This window comes from Diadema antillarum, unplaced genomic scaffold (assembly GCF_040938485.1).
Source record: "Diadema antillarum isolate AM-2024a unplaced genomic scaffold, OU_Dant_1.0 seq00000358_RagTag, whole genome shotgun sequence".
Classification (NCBI taxonomy): domain Eukaryota; kingdom Metazoa; phylum Echinodermata; class Echinoidea; order Diadematoida; family Diadematidae; genus Diadema; species Diadema antillarum.
Genome location: NW_027271364.1, coordinates 702,594 through 718,069, shown reverse-complemented (window position 1 = coordinate 718,069; position 15,476 = coordinate 702,594). Strand labels below are relative to the sequence as shown.

Below are 15,476 nucleotides of genomic sequence, written 5' to 3'. Positions count from 1 at the left end.
TATAGACATTGATAACTCATCCAATGAAGGTATAATTTTTATATCTTACTTCCAACGAGTAGGAGATAGCGAGACCAACGAGACTGGAGTCCACCCCAAGGTACGCGGCTCCGAGCAAGACGCAGAGACTGGAGATAAAGACGACGATGTCTCCCAGGAAATCCTGTCAAAAATTGGGACAGAGCAAAGACATCAATGATTGAATAGAGCAGACAGAACATACGCGCCTAGAAACTGACAGAACGAATTGAAAGACTGAGTGATTGATCGGTGGATAGACTGAGGATGTATGGAACTGATTATATCATTTGTGCTAGGGACTTTAGACGGTAAGTACAATGCTATTTTTTGTGTGTGCAATCGACACTCAAAGCACACAAAGTGTTAATACGTATAGACAAAGAAATAGATAGCCAGGACCATGATTCTCACAGTTCACCTAGCTGTAAGGTCATTAATACATCTTACACGTCTACCGGTAGATAGACAACATGCTAACGGATTAAATGACTGATGCATCAATCTGTAAATAGATAACTAATAGTAAATTTTGAATTAATTTCTAATCGCGTGCAAGGCAGGGAGACATGCAATCAAGAAAGCGATGGTTGGACATCAGTAACTGGTAGATGGCAGCGAATAGCGGTTATGACCATGTCAAAGATGTTCATTCCGATTACATTCTCGTCTTACCAGTCTTACGGCCACCCATCTCATGGAAGTCAAGAGATACAGGAATACAGTGTTGTTGGTGTTGATGCGATCGATTATTGTATCGAAGAAGCGGCTTTCCTCCTTGTAGGCCCGAATAGTCGACAAGCCGCCGAGAGTTTCCGAGAAGTGAGCGAAGATCGGCGAGCGGCTGACACTCTCGCATCTCTGGAGCTCTCTAGAGTTTACAAGGAGATCGAGAAAAATCGAGTAGATCACGAAAAGTTACTAGGGTTCCCAAGTTGTGATGAGCGCAGCATTGCGAATAGCTCGGCTCTCTACGCTAGAACCAGTTAAAGACCCGATAACGTGAGGATTCAAGGAGTGGATAGTTCAAGTTTAAGTTCAAGTTCAAATTTTATTCGTTTTTTTCCACAATAAAATAATATACAAACGTAAATCTCACTTTCCTGAGTGACAGAAACAATGCATGGAAATTTGTACAGAGAAAACAACAATAATAGAAAAAAAAAACTAACAGTATCGATACATTGCAATAGTTGCTGAGGTAACGAAAGTGAAATAAATTGTCAACATGCACTGTGTGGAAAAAAAAAACAGAGGGACCCACTAAAAAGACAATGCTTGTAGAGTGTGGGCCCCTCTTGTATTTAAAAGGTCGATGCAAAAAATGATTGAAAACAGCAACAAGGTAGCACAAAAAGTTTGGCAGCCCACTAAGAGACAGACAAACAGTTACATACAAAACAACAAGCAAACAAAATAATGAGCATGAGACAAGACTGGAACAGCAACAAGACTACTTGTAGGAAAAAAAAAAAAACTGACTTGACACGAGAGGAAACAAGACTATAGCGTGACAAAGAGAAAACTGACTTGACACGAGAGGAAACAAGACTAGAGCGTGACAAAGAGGTAACAGAATAGACCGGAATATGCAACAGAGACAACGATCCTCGGAGGTTTGAGGAAGAAAGAGAAGAAAAAAGAATCATCATACCACAAACCCTTCAACTGCGAAGTATAGGTTAAAGAAGTTCTTATCATAGTCAAAGCTTAGGCAATAATAACAATAATACAAAGAACGGCAATGCAGATTTTGCGGAGGGGTATCAAAATAAGCCTATAAACTAATCTGATTCTGGGGGTGGTAATTATAAGACTGTAAAAGGCTGGCGCGGTTCGGACATATTCGAGAATCTCCATAACAAATTGTCTACAGCTTTATGACTGATCTCTATGTAAGTCCACGCATAGTCGAAGAATCTCGACTGGTGTCGACAGTTACCGATAAGTGTTTGTGGTTTTAGTGTAGGACCTACCCCTGTGGGTAGTGAGTGGTTTGGATCACCCATAAGAATCCCCACGCTCAAGGGTCTATTAAAATTGAGAGTTTACAACCCCATATATTTCATACTATATAGAAATTAGTCTTGAATGGCAGCTTCTATAGAACTTCCGCATATTTCGCAATACATTACACGTCCTATGACAGAACATAATGACTGCAAACCATTGGCGTCGCATTGCCTCTATTAGGACCTAATGATGGCCAGTTACCAGATCGCGAAGTCTTTTACACGAAGTCATTCATTTTGAGCGGTATTCACCTCGACGTTGAAATGTAGTAAACCAGAAGACCGAAGAAAGCCAAGCAGATCGGAACGATGAACACACCGAAGTACCACACGACGATGATCTGGACGATGAGGGCACTGAACACGTTGGCGAAAAGATTGACCAACAGCCGCAAACAGTGGACTAACCTCTGCAGGAAGGCAACGTGTGAACAATATTCATTTGACTTTGTTTTGTAGGGAATGCACTTGATCTGGATTGTTTGAAGAGCGTTTCATCTTACCAAGATCATATAAATAAAACATTACCTACAAAACGTACCATTAATCTACATGAAGAAGATGAAGTAACAAAAGCAGCAGCAATAACAGCGAAAGTTCTCTAATACAAGGTTGATTATTCTCTGTGGGAAGGGAGGATGCAAGTAATGACTATTCTCTAGCCAGAGGGTCTGAGTACAGTGATCTGGTTTGCCACCTGTTAGGGTAGCAATTCTAAAGTAAAAGACGTGTCCGACACTAGCCTGGTATGTTCAGCAATGAGTAATCAGTCAGTTCTCTGCGAATTATTCATCATGAAACTGTGCTATGAATTCTAATCAAATCACTGGCTGAGAGCTATCACGTAACCAGTCTTTTATTTTGCCTAATGTCCCAACTTTACCTATCACCGGCGATAGTAGACTACTCTGCTCAGCGGCACTGCCCGTGTTTAGAAAATGCATCGCAACTGTTCGTGTGTGCGGTTCAAAGTTTTAGTTTGAAGCTAGTGCTGGCCTGGGAATCTTGTGAAAGTGGTTGCAGCGGACCCGGCGATAGTAGACAACTCTGCTCAGCGGCACTGCCCGTGTTTAGAAAATGCATCGCAACTGTTCGTGTGTGCGGTTCAAAGTTTTAGTTTGAAGCTAGTGCTGGCCTGGGAATCTTGTGAAAGTGGTTGCAGCGGAATTCAAATCATGTTACCACTTTATAAAACAAATAATGCATATTACTCGGTCAGGGCGTTTAATAGTAAAATTATCCACCCTCCGTATCTTTTGATCATTTCAGAACACACTCGGCTTCGCCTCCGGTGTTTTCGCCTGTTACAAAGCTACTATCGGATGGATAATTCTCATTAACGCTAATGTGTGATGTGCACGCATTATTAGGTTGTTGTTATTATCAATTTAAGAGGTAGGGTAAGGGTTGTTCCTCCCCCTTTTACATAATTCACGGTAAAGAGGAATATTCATGAATCAATAACCACTCATAAACGAATAAATGAATCTTCCAAAATATAAATCACCTCTTGGAAAATGTTAGAGGAAACTCACCTGGTCGATCAACTGAGTATCGCTGGACAATCGATTGAGGATTCTACCAATCGGGGTGGTATCAAAAAATCTGTAAAGGAAGCAGGTATAGAACCACAAGGAGTTTAACATCCGAGGAGGTTGATATGGATGAAATTTATTTCTTTTGTTATCAAGTACAAAATAATAAAAAAAAAAACCTCGAAGTTAATTCAAGCAGGATGTTTTTTTTTATATAATTATGAAAATGCCAGATCAATATATCACAATCAAAATACTCACTCATGCTCAATGGATAAGTTGTTAAGGGATCTACGTATCTTCTCTGTGGAGCAATGGTCTACCAAGGAGGTGTCTGGGTCTACTAACCTATACCAACCACTACGCCAACAATCATCCAACCGAAACACCAACATCCATCCGACCGACCCCCCCCCCCCTCCGCAAAAAATGAAATAAATAAAAAACATCAATCAATAATAGTATTGTAATAAATAAAAAAAATTATCCAGGGTTGCCTCTTCATTGTTGCCACTGCGCTACAGAAGGACCCTGCTATTATCCTTACCCTACAGATGCTAGGTACTCATTTATGCACCTGTGTCGAGAGGGACACGGTAGGTAAAAACATTAATTTTTGTCGAAGAACGTACTCGGCACTTGACGAAATTCGAACTCGGGGCCTCAGATTGAAAGTCAAGATTCTTATCCGCTATACCGCAATATTCCTACAATCAAGAATCAATAATCAAGAATTGATAATCAAGAATGAATGAATGAATGAATGAATGAATGAATGAATGAATGAATGAATGAATGAATGAATGAATGAATGAATGAATGAATCAATCAATCAATCAATCAATCAATCAATCAATCAATCAATCAGTTGAACTTTACATCTTTTCATCTCTACCAAAATTAATATTTTCCAGTCTACCTATTCATCTATTTATTTGTCTCTATATCTTCAACTATTCATTAATATTCACAAACCTTACCTCATTGGGATGCAGATGATGTTGCGGAGGAGGGTGTAATGGATGTTCGTGGAGGCCGCAAGGGCTCCGAAAGCCACCAGAATGATGTTAAATGATGTCAGGATGATGGTAGCCACAGACAAGCCCGCGTAACCGCCTATCCAGTAACCCGATGACTTCGAAGAAGACGTCTGTGAGACAAAGAACGTAAGATTGATGAGTCCTCAAGATCTGAGGGTGAAAATTTCTTCCATGGTAGCCCAACATTGGATACCAAGACTGGGATTTCAGTCGCAACGGACATTTTATGCAATTATTTCACTCTTGGCGGTTTCTCTCAGTGCTGTTGATATGAGACTCATCTAAGGACAGAGAGGAACTTAATTATACGAATAGTACTTCGTGTGAGCTTTGGTCAAAAATATGCCTTTCATCTTCAATCGATGGGTCATGTGGTAGGTAAGCAGCAAATCCTAAAATATTCAAAGTAAATTGAATATGCTTACATTGTTAAAATGGCAAGAATGCAATCTTCCATAAATATGGTGACTACATTCTTATCTCTCTTGAGAGAAATGAAATGGTAATTGGAAAAATTTTGTTTTCACATGGTAATCGCATACACAATGAAGTGGTTTTCCTCCCTTAACCCTATTTTAACTGGGCTATTTGAGACCAAGCTTTTACTGGGGGGGGGGGGGGGGTCAATTTGACCCCCTCCCCTTTCAGATCTCGGCCGCCGATCGCGCGATCGCCGCAAAATTTTGCCTGAACATAGAGCCGGATGTAAACTACAAGATTACATGGTCATACAATAGAAAAATATTGATTTTCTATTTTTAGTATATCAATTATGTAAATTTATGCATGAAATTCATATTTTCACCTGTAACTCCATTAGAAAGACTGAAGGATTGGTAAACTTTTGTTTACGAATTCCTCAAGACACATTGAACAATTTTCTTGCAAAAAAACTGCACAATCATAATCAATTTCCTTTGTTTATTGTTTTTTAATTTCTCATGTATTTTATTGTTTTTCGACCTTTTGTTTTCTACAGTTTTTTGACCAAATTTTGTTGCAGGCACTTTTTCAAGCTTATCTACATTAGAATTGATTAATTTCAATGATTAAAAGTGGAAATAATCTAATTCATATCAATTTAACAAAAAAGTACAATTTGCATTGGATTTGCACACGATATCGTGAATTTGAGCTGTTTTGGGGTTGACATGCATATGCAAATTATTACGTACATTCGGAACGGTGTACCCGGACGTTGCAAATTTGGTCTCAAAATATGCGGGAGACTTCAATGAAAAAAGTCATGAAGTGATGCGGCGCCATTTTTTCGCGTTACGGAACCGTGGCGCGAAATGCTGGGGGGGGGGGGGATCAATTTGAACCCATCCCCCCCCCCCCAGTTAATATAGGGTTAATGTTTTCAAGGCCTTAATTTTTTTTTTTCAGCTCACGCTATGTTTTCTGATCTTATATACTTGCCGCTTTAGGTAATGCTTGCTTTTTATGATTACACAAAGAAAGAAAATAGCAAAATTTAACACCAGACACACAATCATTAATTATAATAAAACGAGCTGAGACGCTGCTGCGCTGACGAACTTAAAGCGTGGCATAGGGCCTGGTATCGTAGAGTGCTATTATAGTATTGTCAGCGTTAAGATTCATACTGTATTTGCCAATGAAACTCCTTGTCAAGTATCTTTTCACCCACCCCTGTTACGTTGAGGTCGTACTCGCTCCAGCTGGACAGCCAAAAGTTCGTTCCGATCTGAGCGGCCGCCCTGATGACCACTGTGACCAAGATGGACGCCGTCATGACATAGCCTACGGCACGGAAGTAGTAAAGGTAGATTTGGTAGGACACCGACCCCCTGTCTCGTTCCTCGTCGGCAATCAGTCGGCCTTTTTCGTTGGCTGCACATGAGAGAGGAAGATGAATAAGACTATACACTGTTAGAAAAAAATCAACAAGGTTGTTTAAAATTTTAAACAACCACAAGTTAACCGGTGAATCGCTCAACTGTTGTTTAAAAATTAAACAACACGTAGTTGTTTAAACTTTTAACCCTTTGTTGTTTAAAAATTCTAAACAACTGTTGTTTAAAAGAAATTTAAACAACTGGGTTGTTTAAAAAAGTTGTTTAAAAATTTAAACAACTGTTGTTTAAAAGTCATTTTATACAACTGGGTTGTTTAAAAAAAGTTGTTTAAAAGTCTAAACAACTGTTGTTTAAATGTAATTTTATACAACTGAGTTGTTTAAAAAAAGTTGTTTAAAACTCTAAACAACTGTTGTTTAAAAGTCATGTTATACAACCGGGTTGTTTAAAAGTAATTTTATACAATGGGTTGTTTAAAGCAAATATTAAATATTCATGTTTAGGATTTAAACAGTTCTTAATCCCATATTACTGTACAACTCACTTGTATATAAGCACAATAACACAAATGTTTATTTTTTTGGCCAATTATATATTTCAGCACATTTTCACTGTCTATATCACTGACAGCGTATCATTAGAAAACCTTCAATCTGTCCATCGATGTGCAAACTTATTACAAATAACAATTTGAGCCAATCAAGAATTGTCTCATCCATTTTCAGAATATATACAGAGTAACAATTCTTCTTATACAGTTAACCTTTGATAAGTCGAAGTTCTCGAGAACCGAGAAAAATGTGTCGACTTGTGCGGATTTAGTAAAAATATGCAGTTTGACTGCAGAGGAAAAACCACGAGCTTTTGTTATGCTTGAGTTAAGTGATTTCCCAGCTGAATTGACCTCGACTCATCTAAAGCTTAGTGTATTGTCAAATGTACATTTTGATTCTACTTACATACAAATGGGGCGCTTAACGCCGTAAAAATCACATTTCACAATATTTCAACTAAACTGCAATGGCAAATTGAATTTGAAACATGCAATAATTAAAGAATTAATTATTATGCATAACATGGATGTGTTCAGCTTGAGATTATCTATACCTGTGCCACATTGAATATTTTGTTGCTTCATTTCTCATATTGTGTGGGTGCATGGGGACCATCACTTGCCCTCAGATGGGTCCAAAAGGGCTAACTGAATGAACAGTACACAGAGAATGTAATTTTTCAGAATGCTTTTACAGTCCAATGCACACCTTACAGACACATTATCCAGTTTTATAGTGATCATACCCTGACAAGACAAGATAAATCTTGAATGAGTCTTATTTCCTGAGGAATAATTATCTGATTTTCTTAGAACCACTGACTTTGTTCTTGAAGTGTTTGTCACTATTACATGCGCTTGGAAATCTCATAAGCGAAGCATAAGGGAATGGCCCTCTAAGGATTTGCTTTTCTGTCCCAATACTGTACTTTGTTGCCCCACTAAGAAAATATTACTAAAGGTATTGCACTACACAGCTTCTCTATTAACTAGATCATTTTTAACAATGTTCAATTTGATGTAACAACATTTTGAATCATTTCAGTTGCAATGCTTTTGGGGAACATCTGCAATGGTAAGTCAGGGGTTATTAGATCATATTTCCTTGACAGTACAATGATGACTGTAAATATACTGCAGATGGAGAAACCATTCACATTAAGAAATAAGTTTTATCTCTTGTGAAAATTCTACTCCATACCTATATTCAGCATATCTGAACAGACCAAATAACATATACAGTACATTGTAATTATAATGAAACTTACTCCTGTTTACTGGTGTAATTTGAGAAGTCATACCTGCTACCAACACATACAGGTTTTTTTTCATAACTGGGATGTGCCAAGTACAGCACATCTGTCCAGCAAAGATCATCTCTGTCACTCCTGTGATAGAGATGGCAGTAATGAAGATTACTCTATATACAATGAAATAAATTCATAATGGAAATATACATTCTACGAAACAGTTCATCTTGAATTTTATGAAGGCCACATTCAGTACAGAGTGTCACCTCCATTATGCTCAACAGATATGAGGTTTTAATTTCACAATTGCTATATTTCTGAAAATTGACTGTCATGCTTCAGTATAAACCTGTGAAGATCTTGCCCAATATTTCATTAAGTCACTACTATGCAAAATACCCTTTTTAATTCATTTCTAGCCCATCTTTATCACAAGTTTTCAAGGGCCAACATTACCCACTAATAGAACAATCTTCTCATGACCTTTGATCTTTCCATGTGACATGTATCCATTACTTATTGAGTTATAAACAAATAAAACATAGATACCAAACCTTTGCTTTGACGAATGACCTAAAAGTCGACTTTGTCCATTAAACTTCTGATGACCATGAAAATCTCATTCTACGCATCTAATCTTCCTGATTTGAAGAGTTCAGGTATGTCCTGATCTCTTTCACAGAATTGGACGTCACTTTACCAGGCATTTTGTACACAACTGTCTCCAAGAACTGCCAGGCAGCAAAACATTGAGCCTGGTACTCTACATCTAGGACATAATGCACTTTGAATGCACAGTCCACAGCCTTTGTCAAAGTTGGAAACAAGAATCCCTGTCTCTCTACAATAGGGAGTTTTCGCAAGCACAACGCGGCCGGGAGTTAAGCATGTCGTGTGCGAAATTTGCTTCTGCACATGATCAAATCCGAGGAACGTCCCGTCCGGGGGAAAACGAGTACGGTACTTGGCCAAAATAGCGTTCGGTCCCAATGCTGGGCAGGAGTGAGCCAGCCAGTCAGTCAACCAATCAGCGATCTTGTCCCCACGCCTCCTTCCTGTACAGGAAAGCGAAACTGCATAGATATGGGGACGGGAGTCAGAGTACGGGGACTGTCACAAGTGATCGCTTCCTCGTATTCTCGGTCTTTGCGTCGTGTAGCGAAAACTTCCTAATGACAAAGGTTTGCAGTGGCTTCTTCCAGGATCCTCCCATCAGCAAGATGAAGGGCTGTGGTCTCTGCTTCCTGTCAATTTGTCCAATGTAGAAAGCCAGGTCTGTGCCCTCCTGTAAAATGAAATAGAAGTGGAAAAGAAACATGCATATACATCTCGATAAAATCTTGAAATAATCTACGCAGAAGTGTTGGGTTGAGGCATTGGTATAATGAAGTCCATCAGAACAGATATATTTCCCACACCTCTCCAATGTTCAAGGTAGAGTTCATAATAAAGTGCCTGGCCAAATTCTGGAACATTTCATTTGCAAACATATACCCTAAATTGGGTATTTTATGTAGTATATAACATCCATGTATTACATTTTCTATTCTTGCAAGGGCTAACCATGACCTGGCTGAACAAATTTTCCACTGTGTGGCCTATGGGAACTTCTGAAAGGCAATTAATTTTATTGCTGGCAAGCCCAGGCAAAAAGTATTATCAAACAAAAACTACTTCTGAATTGCATTTCATTATTTTGGGTAAGTTACTCTTTCCAATACTAGTAGTATAACAATTTTGTCCACTTACATTGTAGGAACATTAAGGAGTATGCGAGGTCTTTTTTTCTTTTTGGTATGGGGGGGGGGGGGGGGGGGGGGCAGACACCCTGTATCACATTGGATGTATATGAGTGGTATGTGATATATTTCCAGCATCTTGCTGAATATAATGATACCATAGGTCAAGTGCAATATTTATTGATGAATGGAATATTCCTTATTGGCGACATTTGGGACCAATTTTGCATTTCATGCGAATTTTTTTCCCCTTTTTATCAAAATGAAAAGGACATATTGATATTGGACAAGTGTGTGATTGAGCAGTCAGGCACAAAATAAAGTAAATATGTATGTTGACTATGTAATATAAGATTTTTTTTCATTAAAAAAAAATTATTGTGATTCACAGCATACATTAGCAACATAGTCAATTTGCATAAATATGTAGAATCCATGGACTAAACTAACAAATGAAACAGCATAAACTGGGAATTTCTGTAACTATGGACCACAGCTTGATGATTTTTATATTTTGTATTGCAATGCCAAAGTCCATCTCATCATTTTAATAAGAGGGCAACACATCACTTGTTTTAGAAGATTTGCCTCCGAACAGTTAGGTACTTACAGGTTGAAAGTCGTAGAATAACTCCAACGACTCCTGAAAGGAGCACTTGCCCCACACCCTCGCAGTCCAGCCTCGGCAAACTAGCGGCAGCATGCTGAATGCAAGCGTCTCTTTTTCCTCTGTGGAGCAAAATGTATGACACAGGGAGAGTATTTTGAATGATAAGTACAAATATACCCTTTAAAAATATTAACACAAGGCTGATAAAGAGAAATGCTGACAAGTATCAGCTCATATTAAGATGCTAGCTTATGTACTTCTATTGTACTTGATTGCAACCAGGATTACTAACTGTGGGGGGGGGGGGGGGGCTGTTTTAAAGTTGTTTGGAGGGTATTTTAGAAAATACTACATATTTTGAATGAGGGACTGATTCTGGCAACGGCATTTACTACCAAGACGGGCAAGTAATTGTGGATGAGTAGAGCCAAACTTGTAAGGCCAAGCATTAGAACTATAATGCTGTAATAATCATCATGCTATTCTACAAAGCAGCATCAGAGTTACCATGAACTTGGATGAAAGAAAGTTGAATGGTGTTGACAGCCAGTGCCTTAATAAGAATAATCTTGCACTACTGTTACTTGTAAGTGCTTAACAAAGACTATTGCAATATGAATGACATTTGGGCTTTTGCAGGAGGTTCATGTCATATTCTGGCATTGCATAAAGCAAGATCAGTTAATATGCATATCTTAATTAGATTAGCATGAGCAAGGGATGTTCAAGGTCCAGTGATTTTTATTCCAAGTAGTAGGAAAAAGAATGCAAAAACTTTAATAGTTCATAAAAGACTTCTCTGTTAATGTTATCCTATAATGACAAAAGCTTGATTATCATGTGAGTTGATCAGGCAGTGGAGAAGAAAAGGGGAATGGTAGATGAAGGAGGCAAGGACAAACCGTCCAGAAGTTTCAGTGTACATGAACTGTGTGGCCGTGGGGTGCTACAATGTGAGAGAGGGGCAGGAGACAGCCTCTCCCAAATAATTGTCCAAGCTGTAGTTACAGTCATTAAAGCTGCACTACCGCATGTGATACAAGGAGCGAAAGAAGCTTGTATGAGCACAATTAAAGATGTTCTGAATCCACATGTCATCTCTTGAGGATTCAGTTCCAGCAGGACAAGGTCCAACATGAGCTAAGGAGGGACAATCTCTGCCTGACTGGCCTGCCAGAGGGGGCTGAGGAGACAGAGGAAGAGCTTACTGAGGGCGAGTCAAATGTTGCCAAGGAAGTAAGCTTAGACATTTGGAAAGAGGACATCTCATCTTCATGATCTTGTCATCATCTTGGGGAAAAGGCAAGAAGGAAAGAGCAGGCAGATCAAAGTCCACTTTATTGCAAACAAAAGGAACAAACTGTATTCTGGGCATTCTAGTCTGAAAGGAAAAGAGAACATGAAAAGTGTGTACATCAATGAAGATCTAAAGGCATGCAATGTGTCACTCGATCAATGCATGATAAATGCCAAGGAAGCTCATGATGTCGAATCGGCAACAAAACCAAATACGGGAACATGACATGCAAGTTGAATGATGGACAAAGCAGAGTCATCAAGAGCCCGGATGATGTCTTTGATATTGGCTTTGAAATTACAGATCCACTTCAGTTTTTGCAAGTTTTTGCGAAAGTCTTAGAAATTAATTAACAAGCATTGAATGAATTTCTCGGTCGAACAATTTTTTTTTTTTTAATAGTCATGTACATACTGTAAGTATTTTGTTAATGCTGTTAATAAATTCACCTCAACTCAAATGCAAAAAAGGAAAGGGTGGTACTGGGGCTGTAGATTAGAATCTCTACACAGAGCAATACTATTTAAAATGTACCTTGGGAAAGGCCATCGGTGTCACCCGTGTGACGAATAAGCAGCGTTTGCTACGATGGACATCTTGATTCCCCATACTAGAGTACTTTGTCAGCATACATGGCCATGCTGCAAACATCCTGTCTTCAGCCATGATCTCCTGGCTGAACTTGAAGTCTTGCTTGATCTGTACAAATTAGGGAACAAGATTGCATTTGTAATCATATTAAGGGTGGCCCAGAAAGAATGCTATAAACCAAATGGAAAAAAATATAATACTCAAGTTAATAACAAAAACATAAATGATGGAGTGAATTATGCATGATCATTAGCTTCTGCAAAAATGTTCATTCTATAAACATTTTTCTCACAAGTTTGTGTGAATTTGCACAATGTGCTTCGTTTGGCATGGAAATCTGGACAGACTGAGAAGAAAGCTCCTAATCTTTGCACAGAAACTTATTTGAAAGTGACAAAAGTGCCAAAAATTGGTTCCAAACCACCTACCTACACGAAACAAATAGAACTCTACTAAGGTGGTATATTATTACAGGTATTAAGTTTACGTGTGGTGCATAGACCATATTGTGCGTTAAAAACACCACAATCTGTTTTCTGTCTTTATCTTTATTTTCTGTAGGGGTTCTAGCTAGGCCTTTTTTTCTACTAAAAGCTTACGTAGACCTTAATTCATCGAGCATCATTGATGGCAATGATGCTCAGTAAAGAATGAATTGCTCCAGCAAAAGTAGCAGAACTTAACTTGCACTTTTAGTATTGGATTTTAGGGGGTTCGTTATGTTTACAGTAGATTTTGGTTGTACGGTTGGACCTACTACTCAATCGACCGCCTAATGTTTATTTGCTTGATAAGAATATTTAACACTAAAATTCATGCAAAAAACTTGACCTACGTGATTGAGAAAATCCAGAGCTAGGCTATCAAATGCCTTTGTTCCCTTTTCGATTCGAAGTTTCAGTGCAAAAATATCTCCGTCGAACTTGCGTGGCCTCGTTTCAGCTCCCCACGGTTAATAAGGTTATTGAGATCGACCGCTGTTTTTGCATTGACAATGCACACAAACCGAGTTGTATTGAACACCGTGTTGTACGAAGCTTTTTAGAAACTTCCATAGACATTACATTACGATTCGGTGAAAATATTCATTCGAAATTTTGTCCTTGATTAAAACCATTAACTTTGTTAATGAACGGTGAATTTTCGCGTTTTCCCACACCATCCTCATCAACAATCAAAGCCAATCCATTTTTATGTGCTTTGCTGGCAGTGAAGTGCGTACTAAGCGTTCAGTGCGCCAATTAATACACGGTCGGTTTATTACAAGAGGGTGGTCGATGTATAGTAGGGCTATCATACAGCCGACCATAAGTTCTAAATTATGAGGTAGGATTCATAGGAAATGATCGAGACAGGTCATTGGGATTGTGTAATTGAACTTAGTTAGCACTAGCAGTCTAAAATACAGGCCCTAGCCCTTGACTAGGCCCTAACCGTCACGTTAGACCCTATGCCTAACTAACTTGTTAGTTGTGTTAGATTTCTACATCATCGAACTCGGACACTGCGCCTATATAATTGTGCATGATGTGATACGGTGCCTGTTACAACTTATACTGTACAACGAATAGGCTACTGTGTGTCAACAATGGGAATATTCCGTACCGGTACGCGCTGATTTAGAGATTAGTTTTTGTACAAGAAATTCGTATTTTATGTGAAGTTTTGAAAATGTATGTAAGGATTGAATTATGCAAGTGTTTATACAAGCACGAGTTGGTTGAAAAACATAATGTACGTACCGGTACAGACGACCTAACTTAACGTTAACATTAACAGATTGTTAGATCTACAAACGTTACATGCATGAAGGCGAGGCGTAGCGCAGCCCGGCCAAGAACCCAAAGCGTGAGCCGTGACTAGCTTCATACATCATGCAAATTACAGATGGGCATGAAGCGATTTAACTATCAGTTGAATAAATAAATACCTTGGAATGACTGGCAAAGTTCTTCTATAGCTTGACCCCATTTGCTGAGAATGTTCGTGACTCCATATAGCTGCATTGCAGTCATCGTCATCGCCGTCCATCATGATGAATAGCCGCGCTACTGAGCTGTATATAGCTATACGTACATAAACGTGTGATCATGCCATGATGTACGTGTGTCGTGAGGCGCGGTGTAGTGGCCGCGGCGCCCGGCGGCGATCGATTGCGACGAAGGATACATGCAGGCCCGCTGATTGGTTCATGACTATCACATGACTTTTGCCCATCAATTTCTAAACAACGATGTTTAATTGTTTGGACAATCATTCCGAATTGTTTTTAAACAATCGCTGTTTAAGGCAATCAAGCTCCAATTTTCTATATTTAAACAACATTGTTTAGAATTTTAAACAACAATATTTTAAACAACGAAATTTTACACAGCGTTCTAACAGTGTAGCTATTACAAACCACGTGCCTGTTTTTATATCGAGCTGTTTTCCAACGTTTCCTATAATTGCTCACTCTGAAATTCGTGACATGAAATTTCCCCTAATTTGAGCCGACGGCCTTTTCGCTGCATGAAATTTCGACCGATAACATTACATATGATTATAAATACGTATAAATATATAACTGTGTGTGTGTGTGTGCGGGCGTGTATAATATAATATCACAGTAGGTGCTATCAATGCGAAATTTGCGCTTCAATAAGAAACAGGAGTAATATCATATGCTGATAACATTCAAAAAAATTGAAAAACCACAAAACAACAAAAAGAGAAGAAATGGAGTAAAAATATAATGTGATCATAAAATCTCTTAATCTGTAAGACTATAAGAAAAATGTATATAGAATCAGGAGTCAGACACGTACTCCTTACTCGGATATCCGAGTACATCTTCCGGTATTTGTGTGTTTGTTCTTTTCTTCCTCTTCCGTTCAAAAAGAGAAGTAGAGTGGGTTCTTTTGCCTTCAAAATGGCACAATATATTTCTCTTAATATATCATCGTAATGAAATGTGTGTGTTCTTTTTTTTTTGTACGATCATATCAAATGATAAAGATAAAAAAACC

General features: G+C 38.6%; 1 pseudogene; it reads right to left on the bottom strand.

The window, feature by feature from the left end:
* LOC139731142 (ATP-binding cassette sub-family C member 9-like) overlaps window positions 1-15,476 on the bottom strand; it is a 46,085-nt pseudogene that overhangs the window by 9,201 nt on the left and 21,408 nt on the right.